The sequence below is a fragment of the Salvelinus fontinalis genome, chromosome 12 (assembly GCF_029448725.1).
Source record: "Salvelinus fontinalis isolate EN_2023a chromosome 12, ASM2944872v1, whole genome shotgun sequence".
Lineage (NCBI taxonomy): Eukaryota > Metazoa > Chordata > Actinopteri > Salmoniformes > Salmonidae > Salvelinus > Salvelinus fontinalis.
In genome coordinates this window covers 1,998,697-2,023,987 of record NC_074676.1, presented here as the reverse complement: position 1 = coordinate 2,023,987, position 25,291 = coordinate 1,998,697, and the positions used below count along the sequence as shown (strand labels likewise).

Sequence of the window (25,291 nt, the reverse complement as noted above, 5' to 3'; positions counted from 1 at the left end):
GTAGATAGAAGAGGAGTTAAAACCAATAAAGGATTTCCATTCCATGTTTGTTGTGGGATCACTTCCTCTGACTCTGAGCGTTGTCCATCCACCCCCATCGCTTCGCCTCTCGCTTCTCCTCTTCCTCTCTGTGAACACTGACCCGCTGTTGGACGAGCGAGCTACACCCAAAGCAGGACATCTATTGCTGTAAAATGATGACTTTTAAGAGAGCAGCTCCACAGCCACCAAACAACCTTAAGATTCTGACAGATCGTAGGGCTCTGGTTAAAAGTAGTGCACTATAGGGAATAGGATGCTATTTCGGACACAGCCCAAAGAGCAAAAGAGCAGAGCAATAGAGCAAGAGCTTTTTCAGCTATGTTTCTCCTGGATGTCACAGGTTTTAATGAGCAGAGTGCTGAGACAGACTTATGGCTCTTTTAGCAGATCCAGATTTATTGATCTACAGTGTATAAATCAACCGCCCAGGACAGACGGACAGGGATAAACTGCTGAGGTTGGAGGTTCAATCCCCACACACATCTGATTGAATCCGAAAACTCATCATTCATTTACCTCCCCCTCTCTTTGGTCCTAGCTCTCAATAGATTGGTAAACAGTGGGCACCTTGGGTAAACAAATGGGTAAACCCTAACTCAACAAACACATGTCTAGAATAGTAGGTGGGTAAACCAGATTCACAAAATAAAAAAGGTGTTTCCGCAACATCACTGTCTTCTCAGGCTTTCATTCCAGTTACATATTGAACTCAATCACCCATCTTAAAATATTCTGATTGAACTCATTACGCTGTCCTCTGTCTTCTCAGTGTTAATGTTTTGAGGGGCGATGGGAAACCTGAGAGATGGCAGATGCTGGCCTTCTAGGCAGAGTTGCAAAGAAAATGCCATATCTCAGACTGGCCAATAAAAAGAAAAGATTAAGATGGGCAAAAGAACACAGACACTGGACAGAGGAACTCTGGAGCAGTGGAAACACGTTCTCTGCTGGAGTGATGAATTACACTTCACCATCTGGCAGTCCCACGGACAAATCTGCGTTTGGCAGATGCCTGGAGAATGCTACCTGCCCGAATGCATAGTGCCCACTATAAAGTTTGGTGGAGGAGGAATTATGGTCTGGGGCTGTTTTTCAGGCTAGGCCCCTTAGTTCCAGTGAAGGGAAATCTTAACCTGTTGGGGGTGGGGGCGCTGTTTAGACTATTTATGCTAATTGGGTAATTTTTGAAACGGCTTCCCACAAAATCCTTGATCGTACAATATGCATATTATTATTATTATTGGATAGAAAACAGTCTATAGTTTCTATAGGAGTTGAAATTTTGTCTCTAAGTGGAACAGAGCCCATTCTACAGCAATTTCCCTGACATGGATTCAGATTTCAGAAATGTTGGCCACTGTTCTGAAGTCAGTTAAAAGGGCACTGATATTGCTATGACTATACGGACACTTCTTACGTCTTCCCCTGGATGCCTTTACGTGATGACGATTCCAATGGGGTCGATTGCGCGTTCACAGGCCCTATAAATCAAAAAACCCTGTAGCTAGCAAGTCTTTTCTTGGTGCGTCACGCGCGTGGAGGACACCGACCCTCTCCTGTTCCAAGCGTTAGTTTAGCCTGTTATATTTCTCCGGTCATCTTTTCACTCGTTATAGGAGTTAAAAACATCATAAGGTAGTTAATTTAAAGCGTTTTATAGCAATTTATATCCGTTTAGTGCGATTTTGGGACATTTATTTTTGAAACGATGTGAATAGTTGGGCACGCTTTTCAGTTCATCCCGAACGCAGTTGGCATTTCCACATGGCAAGAGGACAGCTTTCCACCAAAAGACGTTTACTCCCAAGAAAGGATCCTTTGCCCAAGATACTGATGGAAGAACAGCTCAAGGTAGGACATTTTTATTATGATAAATCGTGTTTCTGTCGAAACATTTTAGTGGCTTAGGACGCCATGTTTTTTGACGTAGCTTCGCTTGGCGCAAACTGTATTGAAAAGTAAGGATAAATTAAAAAATGTAATTCCGCAATTGTATTAAGAATTAAATTGTCTATCAATCCCTGTCCACCCTGTATTTTTTAGTCACGTTTATGAGTATTTATGTATAAGAGTAGATCACTGTCTAAGTGGCGCAAGGACATTTTCTGACCAGCTTGTCTACATTTCACATTGTCTAACCATGATTTTGGTGGCTAAATATAAACATTTGCGATCAAACTCTATATGGATTGTGTAATATGATGTTACAGGAGTGTCATCGGAAGAATTCTGAGAAGGTTAGTGAAAAAATTAATGTCTTTTGGCGATGTTGACTTTTATCGCTCACTTTGGCTAGAATCAATGCTGGGCTGCTATGTGCTATGTGCTATGCTAATATAACGATTTATTGTGTTTTCGCTGTAAGACACTTAGAAAATCTGAAATATTGTCTGTATTCACAGGATCTGTGTCTTTCGATTCGTGTATGCTGTGTATTTTTACGAAATGTTTGATGATTAGTAAGTAGGTAAACACGTTGCTCTAAGTAGTTTTTCTATTCCATTTGTGACGGTGGGTGCAATTGTAACCTATGCCATCTACCTGAAATATGCACTTTTTTCTAACAAAACCTATCCCATACCATAAATATGTTATCAGACTGTCATCTAATGAGTTTTTTTGTTGGTTAGGGGCTATAAATATCTTAGTTTAGCCGAATTGGTGATGGCTACTGGTGTTGGTGGACAAATAAAAGATGGTGGATTATGCTAATGTGTTTTTAGGTAATAGATGTACATCTTTACATATTGTGTCTTCCCTGTAAAACATTTTAAAAATCGGACATGTTGACTGGATTCACAAGATCTGTGTCTTTCATTAGCTGTATTGGACTTTAATGTGTGAAAGTTAAATATTTAAAAAAAAATTTTTTTTTGAATTTCGCGGCACTGGTTTTTCAGTGGGGGGGGGGGGGGGTGTGCCGCTAGCGCCACGCTGATCCTAGACAGGTTAACGCTACAGCATACAATGACATTCTAGAGGATTCTGTGCTTCCAACTTTGTGGAAACAATTTGGGGAAGGCCCTTTCCTGTTTCAGCATGACAATGCCCCTGTGCACAAAGTGAGGTCCACACAGAAATGGTTTGTCGAGATCGTTGTGGAAGTACTTGACTGGTCTGCACAGAGCCCTGACTTCAACCCCATTGAACACCGTCGGGATGAATTGGAACGCTGACTGCGAGCTATGCCTAACTGCCCAACGTCAGTGCCTGGCCTCACTAATGTTTCTGTGGCTGAATGGAAGCAAGTCCCCGCAGCAATGTTCCAACATCTAGTGGAAAGCCTACCCATAAGAGTGGAAGCTGTTATAGCGTCAAAGAGAGGCACAACTCCATATTAATACCCATGAGTTTTGAATAAGATGTTCAACGAGCAGGTGTCCACATACCTTTGTGTATATATATACATATCGTGTAAATGGGTAAAAACATACCCATTTTTACCCATATACACATATCGTGTAAACGGGTAAAAATTAAAAATCAGACACCGAATATTCCTTTGAAAATGGTGAAGTTATTATTTACACTTTGTATGGTGTATCGATACACACAGTCACTACAAAGATTCAGGCGTCCTTCATAACTCAGTTGCCGGAGAGGAAGGAAACCGCTCAGGGATTTCACCATGAGGCCATTGGTGATTTTAAAACAGTTACAAAGTTGAATGGCTGTGATAGGAGAGTACTTAGGATTGATCAACCACATTGCAGTTAATCCAAAGAAGGAAGGAAGCCTGTACTGAATAAAATTTTCCAAAACATGCATCCTGTTTGCAATGAAGCACTAAAGTAAAATTTTAAATAATGTGGCATGAAATGAACTATATGTCCTGAATACAGGACATGTTTGGGGAAAATCCAACATAACATATCACCTAGTACCACTCTTAATATTTTCAAGCATGGTGGTGACTGCATCATGTTATGGGTATGCTTGTCATCGGCAATGACTAGAGAGTTTTCTCTTCATAAAAAGAAACGCAATAGAGCTAAGCACAGGCAAAATCCTAGAGGAAAATCTGGTTCAGTCTGCTTTCAGACACTGGGAGAAAAATTCACCTTTCAGCAGGACAATAACCTAAAACACAAGGGCAAACATACACTGGAGTTGCTTACCAAGACGACACTGAAGCCTCATCTCTCTCTCTCTCTCTCTCCCTCTTGTTCCTGCTCTCTTCATCTATCGATTCTCTCTTCATTCATCGTCCACCAGACAAACAGACTAAGTGGCCTAGTTACAGTTTTGACTTAAATCGGCTTGAAAATCTATGGCAAGACTTGAAAATGGCTGTCTAGCAATGATCAACACCAACATGACAGAGCTTGAAGAATGTGCAAATATTGTACAATCCAGGTGTACAAAGCTCTTAAAGTCTTACCCGGAAAGACTCCCAGCTGTAATCGCTGCCAAAGGCAATTCTAACACGTATGGACTCGGGTGTGAATACTTATGTAAATGAGATATTTCTGTATTTTATTTTAGATACATTTGGAAACATTTCGTAGGCTGCCGCAGCTACGACACCTTTTACCAAAATGCCTTTTTATTTTACTTGACACATACCAGAAGCACGAACATGCATTTAAATGACTACAAAAATGACTACAAACATGATACATTATCAGTCACATAGTGACTCCATGTCTTTCATGTGCATATGTAATAAATGCACATTTTAAAAAGTATTTATCTGTACTTCCCTCTGTGATTATGAAGCTGAACATGTGCTCTTTATATCACAGAATGTTGCAATTAGGTGCAATCAATTACTCCCCATCACAATTTAAATTCTATCACTTCCCAAATTTTGGTTTGGTGTGCCCCAAAAAATTTCTCCATTGATCAATGCGTAAAGATGTAATTTAAGAAGCCGAATTAGAAACCACTTTGGCTACTAGATATCATAGCCATGCATTTGTGGAATATTGTCAGGGATTCCATGCATTTTCAGTAGAGATGCAAATGTATCTAAATATATCTTCCTCTATTCAAAGATGGAGGCAAATGGAAGCAAACGTTCACAAATGCCTAGAACGTGTCATCATCAAAGATGCCGATCAGATCCTTTCAGATCTCCGCAAGGGCAAAGGTCAATTTGGGATTGGGCCAAAGGCTGGTGAAGTGTGTCCTGTTCTACTGAGACCTCACCTCTCTAACATCTGTGAATGTCTCCTATAATTACACCAGGCACATGTCGTCTGACATGACGGTCACTTTGACTAACAGCCATGCCGCCAGCTACCCGTTGATGTAATATCTGCCTCTAGTGTGGAAAAGAAGACAGACTCCACACCTTCAATCAGCATCAAAGTAACTCCTTTAGGTATTTATGGAGCTGCAGTCTCACAGGTTTCCATTGCCCCTTAAGCCATTTAGATGGTGAGGGGTGTCCTTTTTGTCCACACCAAACTTGGTGCAAAACCACACCCATGAGTAACGCAGCAACATTCAAAGCCGCACTGATTGAGTTTGGACATTCCCTTTGACAAAGTAAATGCTCGCTATATAGGAAGAACATTAGAGAGGGAATCCCGGGAACAGAGTTCGGAGTTCACTCGTGCCTGCCACAAACTGCGGGAGATGCACAGTTTCGCAGCCTCGTTTGAAATGAACCGGTGAGAGAACCTGACTTAAACGAGACTTCTTCACAGAGCTCCTTGAAATCTCTTCTCTTGTTGCTAGTTATTGAACAAATGATAAAGGAAAATCAACATGACAAGGTAAACACAATCGATCATTATTTAAAAATGGTGTTGTTTACAAAGTCAATGAAGTAGGCTATTTGGGATTTTCAGATTATCAATCATTTATCGATCATGATGAATGATTGAAGTTTGTGATCATAAGCTAAGACCTAACGTTAGCCAACTAGGTAGCTAAAGTTCTTAGTAAAAAAGCATGATAAAGAGTTACATTTGTGTCTTGGATGGTTATATGAATGAAGAGAGTATGGATAGATGAATGAAGAGAGTATGGATAGATGAATGAAGAGAGTATGGATAGATGAATGACGAGAGTATGGATAGATGAATGAAGAGAGTATGGATAGATGAATGAAGAGAGTATGGATAGATGAATGAAGAGAGTGTGGATAGATGAATGAAGAGAGTGTGGATAGATGAATGACGAGAGTATGGATAGATGAATGAAGAGAGTATGGATAGATGAATGAAGAGAGTATGGATAGATGAATGAAGAGAGTATGGATAGATGAATGAAGAGAGTATGGATAGATGAATGAAGAGAGTATGGATAGATGAATGAAGAGAGTGTGGATAGATGAATGAAGAGAGTGTGGATAACATTAAGAGGAAACAAGGAGGGGCATAGGAAATGACTTGTCTGTCCCTTCTTTATTCACATCTCATAATCTCTCTTAAGCCTCATCTCCCTGTCTGTCTCTCCCTCTTGTTCCTGCTCTCTACATCTATCCATACTCTCTTCATTCATTGTCCATCAGACAAACAGACAAGTCATTTCCTATGCCCCTCCTCCTTTCCCCTTAATGTTCATCACAAATGTGGGGGCATTCCTAAAAGATTATATATTATTATTTTGTCATTATCCGGAAGTGGGTAATGCTCTACTATTTCAGTGAAAGTTGCTGGAAAGGGAATCGACACTTGACACCTTGCATTCCCAACAAGGAACAGTTCAAGTCTGTGAACCCATCATCCATATGTGACTATCCTCACTTGAAGGTAGGCCACATTGTCCAAATGATCCTTTATTGTAGCCTATGGCCTACAGATGTAGGTCCATAACCATATGCACTGTAAGTTTGTGATGAAGTAACCCAAGTGTGAATGTTGTCCACCCTTCCTAGGATAAAAAACACAATGTATGTAATATGTCAGAATTCAACAAACTCCTCACAAACCCTTATAGACTTCTACCATAGGGCTGCTTGGCTGATGGTTTTGACTACAATTTTGGCTCTTATGAGAACACACATTAAACTGAAGACCACCAAGACTGAGGCAATTCTCAGAATATCCATCTGTGGAGGAGGTACATCAGTGGGTGAAGAGAACCAAGGATTGACATGTGACATGGAGGGTGGAGAGGACCAGACTGAGGAAGGGGCATCAGATCATTTTTAGGGTACAGTAGGTCCACAACTTCAGCATTGTTCCTTTCTAACTCTGTTTTTCTGAGTGTAGTGAAATGACATGATCAACAGAATGGAATGCGCTCAGACCGGTTTTTACACTCAATAAATGCATGCAACAGCAATAAATTCATGTCTGAAATGGTTATTTATTTGTCAAATTCTTTTGTACTTTTCAGACGGACTACAGGTGTCAACACAACACCAGACGGTGCTCCTCAGAAGCATCAAAACATTGATCAAAAAACACACTGTCCTGCTAAAATGTCATTTTGCTGAGGACTGAGATAAGTCATGGCAAAGATAGCAGCTCAATAATTTACATATACACTACATGACCAAAAGTATGTGGACACCTGTTCGTCGAGCATCGCATTCCAAAATCATGGGCATTAATATGGAGGTGGTCCCCCCCTTTGCTGCTATAACAGCCTCCACTCTTCTGGGAAGGCTTTCCACTAGATGTTGGAACATTGCTGCGGGGACTTGCTTCCATTCAGCCACAAGAGCATTAGTGAGGTCAGGCACTGATGTTGGGTGATTAGGCCTGGCTCACAGTCAACGTTCCAATTCATCCCAAAGGTGTTCGATGGGGTTGAGGTCAGAGCTTTGTGCAGGCCAGTCAAGTACTTCCACACCGATCTCGACAAACCATTTCTGTATGGACATCGTTTTTTGCACGGGGTCATTGCCATGCGGAAACCAGAAAGGGCCTTCCCAAAACTGTCGCCACAAAGTTGGAAGCACAGAATGTCATTGTATGCTGTAGCGTTGATTTTCCTTCACTGGAACTAAGGCCAAACCATGAAAAACAGCCCCAGACCATTATTCCTCCTCTACCAAACGTTACAGTTGGCACTATGCATTCGGGGCAGGTAGCGTTCTCCTGACTTCCGCCAAACCCAGATTAGTCAGTCGAACTGCCAGATGGTAAAGTGTGATTCATCACTCCAGAGAACGTGTTTCCACTGCTCCAGAGTCCAATGGCGGGCAAACTTTACACCACTCCAGCCGACGCTTGGCATTGTGCATGGTGAACTTAGGCTTGTGTGGCTGCTCGGCCATGGAAATCCATTTCATGAAGCTCCCGACAAACAGATCTTGTGCTGACATTGCTTCCAGAGGCAGTTTGTAACTCGGTAGTGAGTGTTGCAACTGAGGAAAGACCATTTATACGGGCTACACACTTCAGCACTTGGTGGTCCTCTTCTGTGAGCTTGTGTAGCCTACCACAACATCTAGGAGCCGTTGTTGCTCCGGGGCAGCTCTAGCAGTGCAGAAATCTGATGAACTGACTTGTTGGAAAGGTGGCATCCTATGACGGTGCCACGTTGAAAGTCACTGAGCTCTTCAGTAAGGCCATTAAAGTGTCAATGTTTGTCTATGGAGATTGCATGGCTGTGTTCTCAATTTGATACCTGTCGGCAACGGGTGTGGCTGAAATAGCTGAATCCACTAATTTGAAGGGGTGTCCACATACTTTTGTATAGATAGTGTATATGTTCAAATACAAAACATATCACATCATCAAAATAATAAATAATCATAAACACTGAACACTTACATAAAAATACAAACAAAAGTTGCAGTACATTGTAGTTAGAGTAGTGGTCTCTAAGTCCAACCCTATTCACAATGGGGTAGCAAAGGTCCAAGCTACCTACCCAAAACGCCAGTGACACCCAGCCCATTCAAATAATGGTGGGTTCTCTAGAGTCTTTCCACACCTTCTCCAACATTGGGCTGTACCTGCATGAGTGCATTTCCCTTGCATAGCATGAGTTCTGCAAATGCAAGTCTGCAATTTCCAGGCAAATAGCACTTCAGAAAGTATTCATACCCCTGGATTTATTCCACATTTTGTTGTGATACCACCGGATTTCACAATTGATTCAATATTTTAAAAATCTCATCCATCTACACACAAAACTACATCATGAAAAAGTGAAAATATGTTTCAGAAATGTTTGCACATTTTTTGAAAATGAAAAATGTATTCACACCCCGTGTTTCAATACATGTTATAATCACCTATGGCAGTCATGATTACAGCGGTGAGTCAATATTTATTTTGATTCTGAGTCAATAAATATATTTATTCTGTACAGGCTTCCTTCTTTTCACTCTGTCAATTAGGTTAGTGTTGTAGAATTAATACAAATTTGTTGATCCATCCTCAGCCATTAAACTCTGTAACTGTTTTAAATTCATCATTGGCCTCATGGTGAAATCCCTGAGTGGTTTCCTTCCTCTCCGGCAACTGAGTTAGGAAGGATGACTGCATCTTTGTAGTGACTGGTTGTATTGACACACCATCAAAAGTGTAATTAATACCATGCACCATGCTCAAAGGGATATTCAATGTCTTCTTCCCCCCCATCTACCAATAGGTGCCCTTCTTTGCCAGGTATTGGGAAACCTCGCTGGTCTTTGTAGTTGAATCTGTGATTGAAATTTACTGGTTGACGAGGAACCTTCAACCAGAAGGAGTGCCTTCAGAAAGTATTCACACCCCTTCAAAAACATGCATCTGTTTGCAACAAGGCACTAAAGTAATACTGCAAATAATGTGGCAAAGCAGTTAACTTTTTGTCCTGAATACAAAGTTATGTTTGGGGCAAATCTAATACAACACATTCCAGAGTACCACTCTCCATATTTACTAGCATAGTGATGGCTGCATCATGTTATGGGTATGCTTGTAATCATTATGGACTGGGGAGTTTTTCAGGATACAAAATTGAATTGAGCTAACACAGACAAAATACTAAAGGAAAACCTGGTTCAGTCTGCTTTCCACCAGACACTGGGAGATTAATTCACCTTTCAGCAGGACAATAACCTAAAACACAAGGGGAAATGTACACTGGAGTTGCTTACCAAGAAGGCAATAAATGTTCATGAGTTGCCGAGTTACAGTTTTGACTTAAGTCTGCTTGAAAATCTAAGTCTAGAGCTGAAAATTGTAGTCTAGCAATTATAAACAATCAATTTGACAGAGCTTAAAGAATTTTGAAAATAATGAATGGCAAATGTTGCAATATTCCGGTGCACTGCTCTTAGAGACTTACCGAGAAAGACTGACAGCTGTAATCACTGGTGATTCTAACATGTATTGACTCAGGGGGTTGAATAGTTACATAATCAAGATATGTTTATTCTTATTCTTTTTTTTTTTACACGTTAGAATTTTTCTTCCACTTTGACAGAGTATTTTGTGTAGATCGTTGACAAAAAAATTACAATTAAATCCATTTTAATCCCACTTGGTAACACAATAATAATTCAGGCAGTAACACAACAAAAAATACATATGTTCTATGTGCTCTATTTCTATGCTTCCCGTTAAGTTTTGTTTTTGCGAGTTTTACTTTCTGTGTTGTACACCAGCTTCAAACAGCTGAAAAAATACAATATTTTTGGTTATTGAAAATATATTTCACAGCAGTTTACATGATACCATGATACCATGACACTACACATTGCATGTTTTGTCACATAAACACAAATTATCAAAACAATTAGAATTTTAGCAGAGCAATTTCTGCATATTGCACCTTTAACGTAATCTCAAATGCAATCTAGGTCATTTGATTTTGCTATTAGATGAAGCACAGTGATAACACAATCTGTTGTATAAATAAACAAAATATCTGACATTGTATTACCAATTGAACTTTGCTGTGCTTTTAGATTGTTGAAAACACAGTGATAGACATTTCCAGGTTGCAATGACATGGGGGCCATCACAACAACAGTGAAGCTTTGCAGTGGAGCGATTAAAGGGGGAAAACCTGTCGAAGCAGCAGGCTGAAGGAGTGAGGTTGGAGGGGGCTGAGGCAAGGGAAGGAGAGGGAGGGAGAGGAAAGAAGAGGGTGAGGATCACTGAGGGAATGGGCTGAATGAATGTTGGTAATGTTGGACAGGGGGAGGGGGAGGGTGAAGGAGAGGGAGGGAAGCAGATCGCTGCGAGGGACAGGAAAGGCTGTGAACAGTGAGAGCGCGGGCCCGTAGGACACAATTAGGAGTTGGAACTCTCAGAGAGAGGGTTACAAAAACATAGCAAGCAAGGTTGCCGGGAGCTAGAAACAGCCTCACTCCACCCAACTCTCCCTCCCTACCTCTCCCTCCCTCTCTCCCCACGCCAAAGTAAAAGTTCATTACCACAGACTCAGAGGGGGCTGGGGAAGTTAAACTCTTCCCCCATTCCTTCCCTACCCACAGCCCTGCAAGATGATGTTGAACAGGAGCACCTTAACCATTTCCATCACAAGCCCTAGCTATAAAGCTTCAGAGGTACACAGCTTAAAACATCACAGAGACTATGACATACTGACTGACTGAGTCCTTCTCGAAGAGCTGCGGGCTGAGGCAGGCTGTCAGTAGCAAGAGGGAGGTACGTGGTGGTCGGTGTGTGTCCGCGTACGCCATCGTGTGCATGTTGATTTTGTCTATCCCTGCCAGACGCAATCATGACACGCAGGTTAAAATACCCAAATCAACTGTGAATCAATTCTATTCATTTTGGGGCAGGTCGAAACACACATGAAACATTCATGGACATTTAGCTAGCTAGCTGTTTTGTTGTTATTTGACCTGACATGCATATGTGACCAACCACCTCGATTTGTTTTTTTGCAAAATGTTAAATGGTGTTTTTCACATTGGATAAAAGTAAAGACTCAGCTACAAAATGGTATATCACAATCTGCAGTTGAAGAACAATGAGAAAGTCATTCTGCTTTGAAAGTTGATAGATTTGTAACCCCACGTTTGCAAAAATGGCCCATGAATGTTTTGGTAAAACTACTGGAGAATTAATCTTTGTCTACACACCTATTCAGCATTGTTCACACCCTCTTAAGCCTTAGCCCCACCCATCTCTTTAAGTGTTCACATGTGAGGCCATGTGCTAAACAGAGTGAATAAGGTAGTGTAGTAAACAACCAAAGTTTTTAAAACTAAAAAAGTGGTGAAAGTAGTAGTCTAGAATAAGGAAAAACTCCAGGCAAAAATACACTTTTCTTGGCCTATATCCTAATCTGACTTTGGTGCAGGTCATGTTGTTCTTCACATTAATGTCTCTGGTAAACACATACCGGTACTATATAAAATAACATCTAAGTGTATTTTTCACATGCACAGGATACAGGTGTAAACGGTACAGTGAAATAGGTTCTTGCATATTTGCATAGTAGCAATATCAGAAATAGAAAGTGTCCAGAAAAATATTGAATAAATATTGGATAATTATTAGATGATGCTTACCCAGACACACTTGTTTAAATTGATGGGTCATGTGAAAGATAAGCTATAACCACTCCCCAGCCACATCTAACTAAGTGGATAGATCAATATTGTCAAGACATGTTCATGAAATACAATAGATAGCTATAATCACCCCCAGACACACCTGGCTAACATGATGGGTCGTGTAATCATCTGGAAACGTGGAGTCTTTTGTTCAGACATGTAGCTAGCTAGCTAGCTAAACAATGAACCATAATCCCAACCCATACAGTACAAACGGATTGTCATAGCTAGTCACCATACATGAAATGCTGTAGTATGAACTAGGTTCAATGTTAGCTAGCTAGCTAGCATTAGGCTATAACTAGCAAATCAAATGGATTTCTGAGATACAAATAATATTACGACATAGATCATACACGTAACATTAGCTAGCTAGCCACCAAGCTAATGTTCGCTAGCTAGCTAACAGAACGCTTTAAATTGCAATGAAAACGACTTTCTGACAAAATTAGCAACATATAATATATCAAAATGTAGCTAGACTCTTATACATGGATGAACGCTTCACGGCAGCCTGGAACCCATTAACTAAGTAAGACGTCCTGTGTCGTTTTCGTTTTGTTTTTAACTACAGCTTGTATCGCGTTGTGTCAAGTCACTCCGGTTCACACTGACCGTGTGCAGAAAGTAGTCCATCACAACCTTCTGCCACTGATCTTTGTCGATAATGCCTGCTAAATTCAGGGCAGCAATGTTATTGAGAGAAGTAGCAACACTTTTGCAGTTCTAGATGGATAACATTATACCTTTCAAAAAAGCTGTGATTTCAAGGATTATCTACACATACTGAGCAGCTCATGTTATAGACAGAAGCAGCTATATGGCAGACCAATCCGAACTCATCTCTCAGCATGTCCTGCCCATCCATTATGGCTAGCAGGAATGTTCCTTCCTTTTCCATGGCTAAACCAACCAGGCTCGTAATTTAACAATTTTATTTGTATTTACAGATGTCATATATTAAGGCACATGAAAGTTCACATGTTCCAGAGGCATTTCTGCCAAAAAATGCCACATTTTGATAAAATAATAATTCTAATGCTGGATCCTTGAAGAATTTGGATCCGGAGTCATATAAAATCGTGTTTCTCTACTCCGACGATTAATCCACAGATAACAAAGGAAACCTAGAGAGTTTTTAGTTAGTAATCTTTCATTAATCTCTCCTCGTTTGTCTTTCAAGCGTCCATGTGGATTTGTATCTTCCTGATAGTGTCTCAAATGGAACTAAGTTCTATTTCAGCGCTTGGCTACGCAGACGCTCGTTCAAGCGAGCAAACAGTGTGGGTGAAATGATTGTAATAACTTATGTGTACATTTATTTTGAAACGCTCGCGCACGCCACGTGGCCGGTGTGGTTTGCGTATTACAGTCTCACCCTAGTCAATCCTGGAATATCATCTATGCCCTCAGCTGAGAGTCTGTGAAACGCCCTCCTATGGCCTCTACATTCCTCTCTATCCAGCTCACTGAGGAACATTTCGGATCATTGTAAATTTAGGACACATGAGATTGATTATAGTCCCTAATAGGTCTTTGCTACCTAATGTTGTTTACACTGCATTCTTCTTTTTTATTCCCTCTTGCAAGTCATGCTCAGCCTAGAAAGCTTGCTCAGCTGCAACTCTTAAAAAGGGGGAGTGGAAATGGAAAGAGAGAAGAGGAGAAAAGAAAAGAGGAGAGATGATGGGGGCTGGTTTTCATGGCGCACACACTGAGGTATGCAGATAAAACCATGAACAATGACAACCAGACACACAGGGCCTTGGGTAGTGGGCTGGTACTAGGCCTAATGCACTAGCTAGCTTTCAATACATAAAGCTGGCTTTCCACATGATCGATTACTATTATACATGATTGATTATTGGCTAAATGCTCTTGGTGACATTTCCTTTACATACAGTATGTTAGGATGTGTGTTAAATAGGTGATTTATTCCTCCACTGTACTGGTCAATTAAGTGTATCCTGTCATTACTGTTCTGTATGCGCAGTATATCTGTAGCCTATACCTTGTAGATACAGTATTGGGATAGATCAGTAGTCTGTCACCTCTTATTATCCCAGTTTAAAGAGGACAATGGGTTTGTGTGTGCTGTGACATTTCAGGCCAGATGACTATAGATCTGGATGGAGATAGCTATAGGTCTTGGATGACCATAGCACGTCCAGTCTGCTAACAGTTAAACAATCCCTGTGTTTGTTGCAGTCTGTGATACACATGGGCTGCCAAGAAGGACTTAAAGAAAATTAGGCCTGTTTGTAAAAGAACGAAAACACAAAGGTCTTCTACTGGTTTTAATTATGAGAGTGAGTGGCAGATGGTCCCTCAGAGCCAGAAAGTGTGTTTCTCCTTTAGTGCTCCCTCAGTCCTGGTCTGTTCTGGTCTTTGAGGTTTTCAGATGTTTACCACACTGTTAGTCAGCACAGCTAAACAAACACCATGTGAGCGCCCGATGGACCGGAGAGAAAAGTGGAAGAGAGGAATAAGGTCATCCTAGAGACAGGTCGGTCTGTCCAGAAAACAACAACAATAGTACCATAATGTAAATCTTGGTGTCCCCCCACAAAACAAACAAAACATTAGAAATGGGAGAATAACGCAAATGGCTTGCAAGGCTTCTAAACATCTATAGTCTCCATACAACAAAATGATTGTGATAAGGACTGTTTCACTTCTCTTGGTATTAGTTCTGGTGAACCTTTATGGTCTTCTCAGTCCCGACATGTTCTAACATCATGTGTTATGTTAAGACCAGATTTAAATGAGACTCTGGTTTAAATGGAGAACAGATGTGGTTTAACATGTGCTTAAGAGACTGCTTTGACTTCAGGGATCAGGGATAACTAACAGAGGCCTGAAGATTCCTGCGCTCTCCTCCTTTAAGTGGAAACTAGAATGGAAGAAACATATGTACAATGGTCCAAGAACTTTCCTTATCTCCTTAGAATGGAAGAAGAACATGTTCCAGGAGTTATACAATTCTCCTCATCTCTTTGGACTGGCTATGATTCTAATCTAGACCCCCCCCTCCTTCTGTCTTTGGATCAGCTAAGTGTCTTGTGTACAGAAATGTGTGTTCTTCTGACAAAGGGTCGACAATGTGACAGTAAAGCACCATATGAGAGAGCACAGCATGCCAGTGATGTCGTTACACTGCCTGACATGACAGTCGCTAGAGTGCAGTGTGAGTGTGACACAGCTGTGGTGTACCCACTATGGCAGACAATAATCCAGGATTCTGTCTGATTTCCCAGGCAGCTCTGGAGCAGGGCAGGGGTCCATATGACAGAGCACACCGTGACGACGGTAGCTTTACCCTGTCTGACATGACAGAGGTGTGGTATGTCATCGGTATGCCCACTGTGACAGTACTATCTGCAGGATTATCTCAGCAGTGAAAGATGAAACCAGGATAAATCAGGACACTCAACAGTGTGATCCAGAGTTATACCATTCCCCCTTTACTTAAAGATACTTGTACACCCACCATCCAAATCGTCTGAAGTTACACTCAGAGAGACAGACAGAGATACTGAGGGAGAGAGATATACAGAAAGAGTGAGAGAGAAAGAGGGTGGGGGCGATAAAGAGAGAGAAACAATCCAGGTTGCATTCCCTCCAATCTCTTGGTTTACTCTAAGTGCCTTTTCACACTTACTACACTTTCGGTAAAAATACCGTCAGCTACACATATTACTCAAATGTAAACTTGCGTACTTGCTACGTCTCGACCGCTATCTCCGGAAGTAGCTCACGACTCCCGCCCGACAGTTGCCCCCCTTAAAGCATGGCAGTGTGAACAGAATTGTCTTGCTGAGCTAACACTCCTACAGTATACATTGCAAGAGCCCTTATGCACATTCCATGATCGAACATTCTAAACACACTTCCTACCGGTGTGGCAATTTCCAGTGGCGCATACTATAGAACGGAAGTCAGTCTAGTTCTTATTGACGATATAACGTTGCTCCACTATGTCGCAGTTTTTTACTTGGTGTCTTCAGGACTTGCCTCAAATTAATATTAATGATGTACATCAAATTCTTAAATCAGCATCAGACTCCAGCTATCAAGAATGAAAATGGGTTCAAGATGTATATAGGAAGCTACATAGACAACTATGAAGGTGAGTACCAAGTCAGTGACAGATAACGTTAGCTAGAAATAACATATTAGCTAGCTAATTTAACTATTAACTGTAGCTAGCTAGTTACTTCGTAAAATGATGTAACGTTGACAGAATCTACCTGAGAATGTCTGTATTTTCGTTAGCTTGGTTAAGTTATGCTTGCAAACTATATTTTCTGGCTAAAAATAATTGTTATTCATGTCTTCTACACAGTATCTAACAAAGATACATTGACAGGGGAGATCACCGTGAGGGCTGTGTCACGATCGTGTACTGGAGAGAATGAGGACCAAGGCGCAGCTGGATATGAATACATCTTCTCTTTTAATTAAACGAACGAAGATAAACATGAAACGAAAAAACACTATTACAAACAAACAAAACAACAAAACGACCGTGAAGCTACAAACGTTGTGCACATACAAACAGGCTACAAACGTTCTGACATAGACAATTACCCACAACCAATGAGAGCCTATGGCTACCCTAAATAAGGCTCCCAATCAGAGACAACCGAAATCAGCTGTCTCTAATTGGGAACTCATTCAGGTAACCATAGACTCTCCTAGACAACTAAAAATACATAGACAATACTAGAAACATGTACTCCACACAAACCCATATACTATACACCATAACCCCTTTACCAAATAAACACCCAAAACTAACAAAACATAAACATTCCCCCATGTCACACCCTGACCTAACTAAAATAATAAAGAAAACAAAGAATAATAAGGCCAGGGCGTGACATAACCCCCCCCTTGAGGCGCGAACTCCGGGCGCACCATACACAGTCTAGGGGAGGGTCTGGGTGGGCTCCCCTCCACGGTGGCGGCTCCGGCTCTGGTCGTAGTCCCCTCGTCACCACAGTACCTAAACACCTCCTAGGCTTTCTCCAAACGACCCCCCTCCACATTAACCCCATTGCATTCAGGGGCAGTTCCGGACTAAGGGGCAGTACCAGGGTAAGAGGCAGTACCAGGGTCAGGGGCAGTACTAGGGTCAGGGACAGTACCAGGGTCAGGGGCAGTACCAGGGTAAGGGGCAGCACCAGGGTAAGGGGCAGCACCAGGGTAAGGGGCAGCTCCGGACTGAGGAATGGCAGCTCCAGACTGAGGGACTGCAGCTCCGGACTGAGGGACTGCAGCTCCGGACTGAGGGACGGCCCATGGCTGGCTGACAGATCTGGCTGCTCATGGCTGGCTAACGGATCTGGCTGCTCATGGCTGGCTAACTGATCTGGCTGCTCATGGCTGGCTAACTGATCTGGCTGCTCATGGCTGGCTGACGGATCTGGCTGCTCATGGCTGGCTGACGGATCTGGCTGCTCATGGCTGGCTGACGGATCTGGCTGCTCATGGCTAGCTGACGGATCTGGCTGCTCATGGCTAGCTGACGGATCTGGCTGCTCATGGCTAGCTGACGGATCTGGCTGCTCATGGCTAGCTGACGGATCTGGCTGCTCATGGCTAGCTGACGGATCTGGCTGCTCATGGCTAGCTGACGGATCTGGCTGCTCATGGCTAACTGACGGATCTGGCTGCTCATGGCTAGCTGACGGATCTGGCTGCTCATGGCTAGCTGACGGATCTGGCTGCTCATGGCTAGCTGACGGATCTGGCTGCTCATGGCTAGCTGACGGATCTGGCTGCTCATGGCTGGCTGACTGATCTGGCTGCTCCTGTCTGGTTGGCGGCTCTGGCAGATCCTGTCTGGTTGGCGGCTCTGGCAGATCCTGTCTGACGGACGGCTCTAGTGGCTCCTGTCTGGCTGGCGGCTCTAGCGGCTCCTGTCTGGCGGACGGCTCAGTGGGCTCATGGCAGACGGGCGGCTTTGCAGGCTCATGGCAGACGGGCGGCTTTGCAGGCTCATTGCAGACGGATGGCTCAGATGGCGCTGGGGAGACGGATGGCTCAGATGGCGCTGGGGAGACGGATGGCTCAGATGGCGCTGGGGAGACAGGCAGTTCAGTCATTGCAGTGCAGACGGCAGACTCCTGCCGGCTGAGGCGCACTGTAGGCCTGGTGCGTGGTGCCGGGACTGGTGGCACCGGGCTGGGGACACGCATCTCAGGGCTAGTGCGGGAAGCAGCAACAGGACGCACAGGACTCTGGGGACACACAGGAGGCTTGGTGCGTGGTTTAGACACTGGTGGTAAAGGGCTGGAGACACGCACCATATAGCTAGTGCGTGGAGGAGGCACTGGTGGTACTGGGTTGGGGCGGGGAGGTGGCGCCGGAAATACCGGACCGTGCAGGCGTACTGGCTCCCTTGAACGCCGAGCCTGCCCAACCTTACCTGGTTCTCTGCTCCCCGTCGCCTGACCAGTGCGGGGAGGTGGAATAACCCGCACCGGCCTATGTAGGCGAACCGGGGACACCATGCGTTAGGCTGGTGCCATGTACGCCGGCCCGAGAAGACGCACTGGTGACCAGATGCGTTGGGCCGGCTTCATGACATATGGCTCAACGCTCAGTCTAGCCCGGCCGATACGTGGAGCTGCAATGTACCGAACCGGGCTATGCACGCGTACAGGAGACACCGTGCGCTCTACTGCGTAACACGGTGTCTGCCCGTACTCTCGCTCTCCACGGTAAGTACAGGGAGTAGGCGCAGGTTTCCTACCTGACTTCGCCACACTCCCTTTAAGGCCCCCCCCAAGAAATTTTTGGGTTGTACTCACGGGCTTCCAGCCTTGTCTCCGTGCTGCCTCCTCATATCGCCTCCTCTCGGCTTTCGCTGCCTCCAGCTCTTCACGAGGGAGGCGATATTCTCCAGGTTGATCCCACGGCCCCTTACCATCCAGTATCTCCTCCCATGTCCAGAAATCCTTTATGGGTAGGTCCTGTTGCCGCCTTCCATGCCGCTTGGTCCTATGGTGGGTAATTCTGTCACGATCGTGTACTGGAGAGAATGAGGACCAAGGCGCAGCTGGATATAAATACATCTTCTCTTTTAATTAAACGAACGAAGATAAACATGAAACGAAAAAACACTATTACAAACAAACAAAACAACAAAACGACCGTGAAGCTACAAACGTTGTGCACATACAAACAGGCTACAAACGTTCTGACATAGACAATTACCCACAACCAATGAGAGCCTATGGCTACCCTAAATAAGGCTCCCAATCAGAGACAACCGAAATCAGCTGTCTCTAATTGGGAACTCATTCAGGTAACCATAGACTCTCCTAGACAACTAAACATACATAGACAATACTAGAAACATGTACTCCACACAAACCCATATACTATACACCATAACCCCTTTACCAAATAAACACCCAAAACTAACAAAACATAAACATTCCCCCATGTCACACCCTGACCTAACTAAAATAATAAAGAAAACAAAGAATAATAAGGCCAGGGCGTGACAGGCTGCCTGTTACAGGTCCATGAGGAAGAGTGAAAAGCCACACAGCATGAGAGTAGGGAAAGGTTATAGATAGCTACTAAGGACCTTGTTAAACATCTCCTGTGGGACACTGTCATCATGGTCAAAATGTGTTGGAGACAGTGTCAACGTTTAATCTTATCAATATATAGATATTAATGATGGGTCCCAATCCCAATTTAGAATTGCCCACTTAACAGGTTATTGGTAAAGATCTGTTGATGCAGTGTTTGGTAATTGTGTTACTGAGACACAATTTATTCCTGTATAGTTAAATGAGCCCCTAGTTAAGAAGACTAGACACTACTACAGTTGAAGTCAGAAGTTTACATACACCAAGGTTGGAGTCATTAAAACTCGGTTTTCAACCACTCCACAAATTTCTTGTTAACAAACTATAGTTTTAGCAAGTCGGTTAGGACATCTACTTTGTGCATGACACAAGTAATTTTTCAAACAATTGTTTACAGACTTATAATTCACTGTATCACAATTCCAGTTGGTCTGAAGTTAACATCAACTAAGTTCACTGTGCCTTTAAACAGCTTGGAAAATTCCAAGCCATGATGTCATGGCTTTAGAAGCTTCTGATAGGCTAATTGACATCATTTTAGTCAATTGGAGGTGTACCAGTGGATGTATTTCAAGGCCTACCTTCAAACTCAGTGCATCTTTGCTTGACATCATGGGAAAATCTAAAGAAATCAGCCAAGACCTCAGAAAAAACATTCTAGACATCCACACGTCTGGTTCATCCTTGAGAGCAATTTACAAACACTTGAAGGTACCACGTTCATCTGTACAAACAATAGTATGCAAGTATAAACACCATGGGACCCCGCAGCCGTCACACCGCTCAGGAAGTAGACGCGTTTTGTCTCCTAGAGATGAACGTACATTGGTGTGAAAAGTGCAAATCAATCCCAGAACAACAGCAAATTACCTTGTGAAGATGCTGGAGGAAACAGGTGCAAAAGTATCTATATCCACAGTAAAACGAGTCCTAAATCGACATAACCTGAATGGCCGCTCAGCAAGGAAGAAGCCACTGCTCCAAAACCACCATAAAAAAGCCAGATTACGGTTTGCAATTGCACATGGGGACAAATATTGTGCTTTTTGGAGAAATGTCCTCTGGTCTGATGAAACAAAAATATAACTGTTTGGCCATAATAACCATCGTTATGTTTGGAGGAAAAAGGGGGGAGGCTTGTTAGCCGAAGAACACCATCCCAACCGTAAAGCACGGGGGTGGCAGCATCATGTTGTGGGGGTGCTTTTCTGCAGGAGGGACTGGTGCACTTCACAAATAGATGGCATCATGAGGGAGGAAAATGATGTGCATATATTGAAGCAACATCTCAAGACATCAGTCAGGAAGTTAAAGCTTGGTCGAAAATGGGTCTTCCAAATGGACAATGACCTAAAGTTGTGGCAAAATGGCTTAAGGACAACAAAGTCAAGGTATTGGAGTGGCCATCACAAAGCCCTGACCTCAATCCTATAGAAAATGTGTGGGCAGAACTGAAAAAGCATGTGCGAGCAAGAGACCTACAAACCTGACTCAGTTACACCAGCTCTGTCAGGAGGAATGAGACAAAATTCCACCAACTTATTGTGGGAAGCTTGTGGAAGGCTACCTGAAACGTTTGATCCAAGTTAAACAATTTAAAGGCAATGCTACCAAACACTAATTGAGTGTATGTGAACTTCTGACCAACTGGGAATGTGATGAAATAAATAAAAGCTGAAATAAATCACTCTACTATTATTCTGACATTTCACATTCTTAAAATAAAGTGGCGATCCTAACTGACTTAAAACAGGGCATTTTTACTAGGATTAAATGTCAGGAATTGTGAAAAGTTGAAATGTATTTGGCTAAGGTGTATGTTTATTATTATTTATGGGCCACATCATTCTTGTTTCTCACTTCAGTCTTTTATCACACTTATCTTCACAGGTGGTGTTAAAGCACTCCATAGCAGTGATTGTCGTAGCTCCTGTGTTGCAGGAAGTGCTATGTGCAATCATCTGGTGGCCCTTCTTTACCAGACAGCGCACTACTCACAACTAAACATTCCTGCTGCACCACCAGTTCACAGCTGCACAGACACAGAACAGCATTGGCACAAGCCAAGAACACTTGTGAGTCTCTCAATATCCATAAAAAAATGCACCTGAAAAGTATTCTGCCTATTGTAGGAAATTGTAATAGATACTGGAAACTTGTTATAACAACTTCTCAACACAAGCTATACTTTGCACAACATGCACCCCCCCCCCCCCCCCCCCCCCCCCCCCCCCCCCCCCCCCCCCGCTTTTCTCTCAGACACATTCTGCTCTCATCAGATAACAACCACAGACACACACACATTCTTTTCAAGGTTGGGACTCGAAGACAAAGAACAATGTTAAGAGCCAATGGAACGTCGACACCAGGCCCCAACAGGACTACCCACGACCCAGATCGACCAATCCGACGAACAGACTCCCAGAATATACCTACGTCATTTTACTGTATAAATGATCTGCACACCATGTTTCGGGGCTCCTTCCGATAGTTCCATAAGAACTAGACGAAAGAGTCCGTGCAGCACGCTTTGCCAGATATCTTTACCTTTGAATAAACTGCCTTTACTATATCTAAAGTCCACCCTGTCTAGCGTCTCAAATGTTCAAATGTAAACAATGTTCATTAGCACCTCCTTTGCGGGGCTGGAATTTAAACGCAGTCATTGCGAACTACTTCAGTCCGAAATGCATCGACAGTTCCGCAAGTCATCAACCCGGTAGGAAGTAAATTAGAACGTTGGAGGTGGTATAATGCATAGAGCCTATAGCAGAGCAATGTTTTTGAAAACAGCTGAAATGTATAGACATTTTCCTAAAATATTTGAGGCTTGCTTTATTGAGTTTTTACCTGAAATTTCAGTAACAGCCTGTTACATTCTGTTACATCCCCACCACCACAAACATGTCAAATGTAGATCATACAAAAAGGATATATTAGTGTAGTCCCAGAGTGGTAGGGGGGAATTGTTTTCCTGGGGCTTGGAGTTTTTCCCGAACCGGTATTAGGCTAACCTAACCAACTCCAGGCCCTAGTTGTAGCGTATGACATAGTAATAAATTAGCTGTAAAAAAATTGTTGTTATGTTTTATGATGGGACCAGATACTTTTTGTTGTCAGGTCATATGACATTTAAAAAAAAAAATCATCCTGGGAAACATCCTGGCCCTAGGGAGGATGAAAACATTAAAACCCTTTACACAGACAAAGAAACAACTGTGAACGGACAAAAACGAACAGGGCTGAACTCGCTGTATGCAGGGTCGCATCACGTAGGCCTTTGCATCTATAATTAGAAAGATACTCCTACAGTATGTATTCATTATTGTTGATTGATTAATTCCAGTCAATCATTTTGGAGTAAACAGGCCTCGATAGCCTAGCCACCCGAAGTGTGAATATAAACCAAATTTGATCACGTTCACATTTTCTCAGAAGAAAAATACAAAATGGGCCTATTTTAAATACATAGCTTAGGCTGTAAAAACATGACATTACAGACAGGATTAGAGCACATAGGCTTCTCTAGGCTACCTGCAGCTGTGGTGGATGTTGACAAATCATTTTATCGAGGCATCTCATTTTATTAAAAAAATGTTGGTTGAGGGTATAGGCTTCCATATAAAACAGCTCATCGTGGTTAATTCCCTTATGCCCATATTTTCAGTCACAATTAGCTTTTACCACATGTAATTATTTGCATGATATGAATCAAAATTAAGCTTGGTTTGTTGTGAATGTTGTAAGGTAGACCTAATGTACTTTAATACTTGTGTGAGAGGGTTAACCGTTCATTTTTGATAGGCTAACGTTACTTGATGAAGACATTTTAACAACTGTGTGCTTTTGTCTTGAAGCTAAAATGTAATGACTGTAGCCTACAGACGAGAAAATAAAACCCTTTAATTGTCTGCACATACTGTAGAGTCTTGTGAAATGTTGCATTATTCAAGAGTGTAATATGGTTTGGTTGCATTATTCAATAATGTAATATGTTTTAGAAGAAACGTTTCTGTCATTGTTGAATAGTTTGTGGTTACTGGCTAGTAGTGGCCACTGTGATATTTATGGTCAATTTGAGCTGCTGATCAAGAATGTTGCGTTGCCATCCACAATGAAAGGTAAGAGACAAGGATGAAATATGAATTGAACATTCTCTTTCGCCACCCCGCTCCTCAGACTTTCCTTCATATCGCATAGTGGGAATAGGGCCTAAGCTCAATCCTTCGTGGACAAGGAGTTGAAAGATATCCTTAAGGACAAACTGTACGTATCCTGCTTCTCTTACTGAGTCTTACTGAGTCTGGAGAGGAAACAAGCTGAAGCTGAGAGGAGGTGGAGGAATGGAAAAAGGGGTCGGACTCTGAACATGATCCACAGCCGTGAGGCTACAATCTCGTGAAAATTCAAAAAAACGAGGAGCGGCTTTTAAGAGTGTTCCACCGCCAGCCTTGAGGAAAGCCACAAGATGAGAAATCACGCTCGGCTTTGACACAAAGAGCACTCAGAGAAATTAGATTTAATCTTACGAGTCGAGCGGCTAAAGAGAAGCAGGGAACCTGACATCAACACTTTGAGCCAACTGTGAGAAAGAAAGTTCACTTCCCGATCAATCCCTCCCAGCCTGGAAAAACAAAACATAAAAAACACACAACACAAAAGCACTGCATGTTTCTGCACTGCAGTAGCTCAAAAACAAAACAAAAAACGTAATAGGCCAAAATAGTTTGATTTTCATTCACAAGGCAGGCCGGGGACATCAGAGTGATCAAACCTTCTCTCCCAGCCTGGGAAAACAAAACATAAAAAACGCAAAACTTATCACGAATGGAGTGAAAAGGGCCACAAACAGAAGTCTTTAAAAGGCATAAATATGTTCGGTATTTACAAGGCAGTCCGGGGAAATAGGAGTGATCTGACATGCCCTCACCAGACCCAGAGGGACTGTTTTTGGAACATGGGGTTGAACTTCACTGTGAGAATGTGTACACACAAACACACTGTGAGAATGCACTGCCTCGCTGAGTCCCAGACTGTGAGAAAGGGAGTTTACACAATTACATCACATTTATGTATGGGAGTGAGGGAGGGAGGCAGGGAGAGGGAGAGGGAGGGAACTGAGACATTTGGGCGAGGTCCAAGATTAGGTCCCTGAAGGAACACAAGTCAATAGGTTTCCACCACAAAACATGATAGATAGGATGGGATTGCA

At 42.7% G+C, this 25,291-nt stretch overlaps 1 protein-coding gene across 2 annotated transcripts in view; it reads right to left on the bottom strand.

Moving 5' to 3' along the window:
• LOC129866607 (tetraspanin-18-like) overlaps positions 1–25,291 on the bottom strand; it is a 107,330-nt gene that overhangs the window by 44,110 nt on the left and 37,929 nt on the right. The window contains exon 2 of one of the 2 annotated variants that reach the window (XM_055939363.1): positions 19,288–19,508. The exons of the other annotated variant lie outside the window; for it this stretch is intronic. The gene's annotated coding sequence lies outside the window, so the exon portion shown is untranslated. The remainder of the gene's footprint in view (positions 1–19,287; positions 19,509–25,291) is intronic. 2 annotated transcript variants of the gene reach the window in all.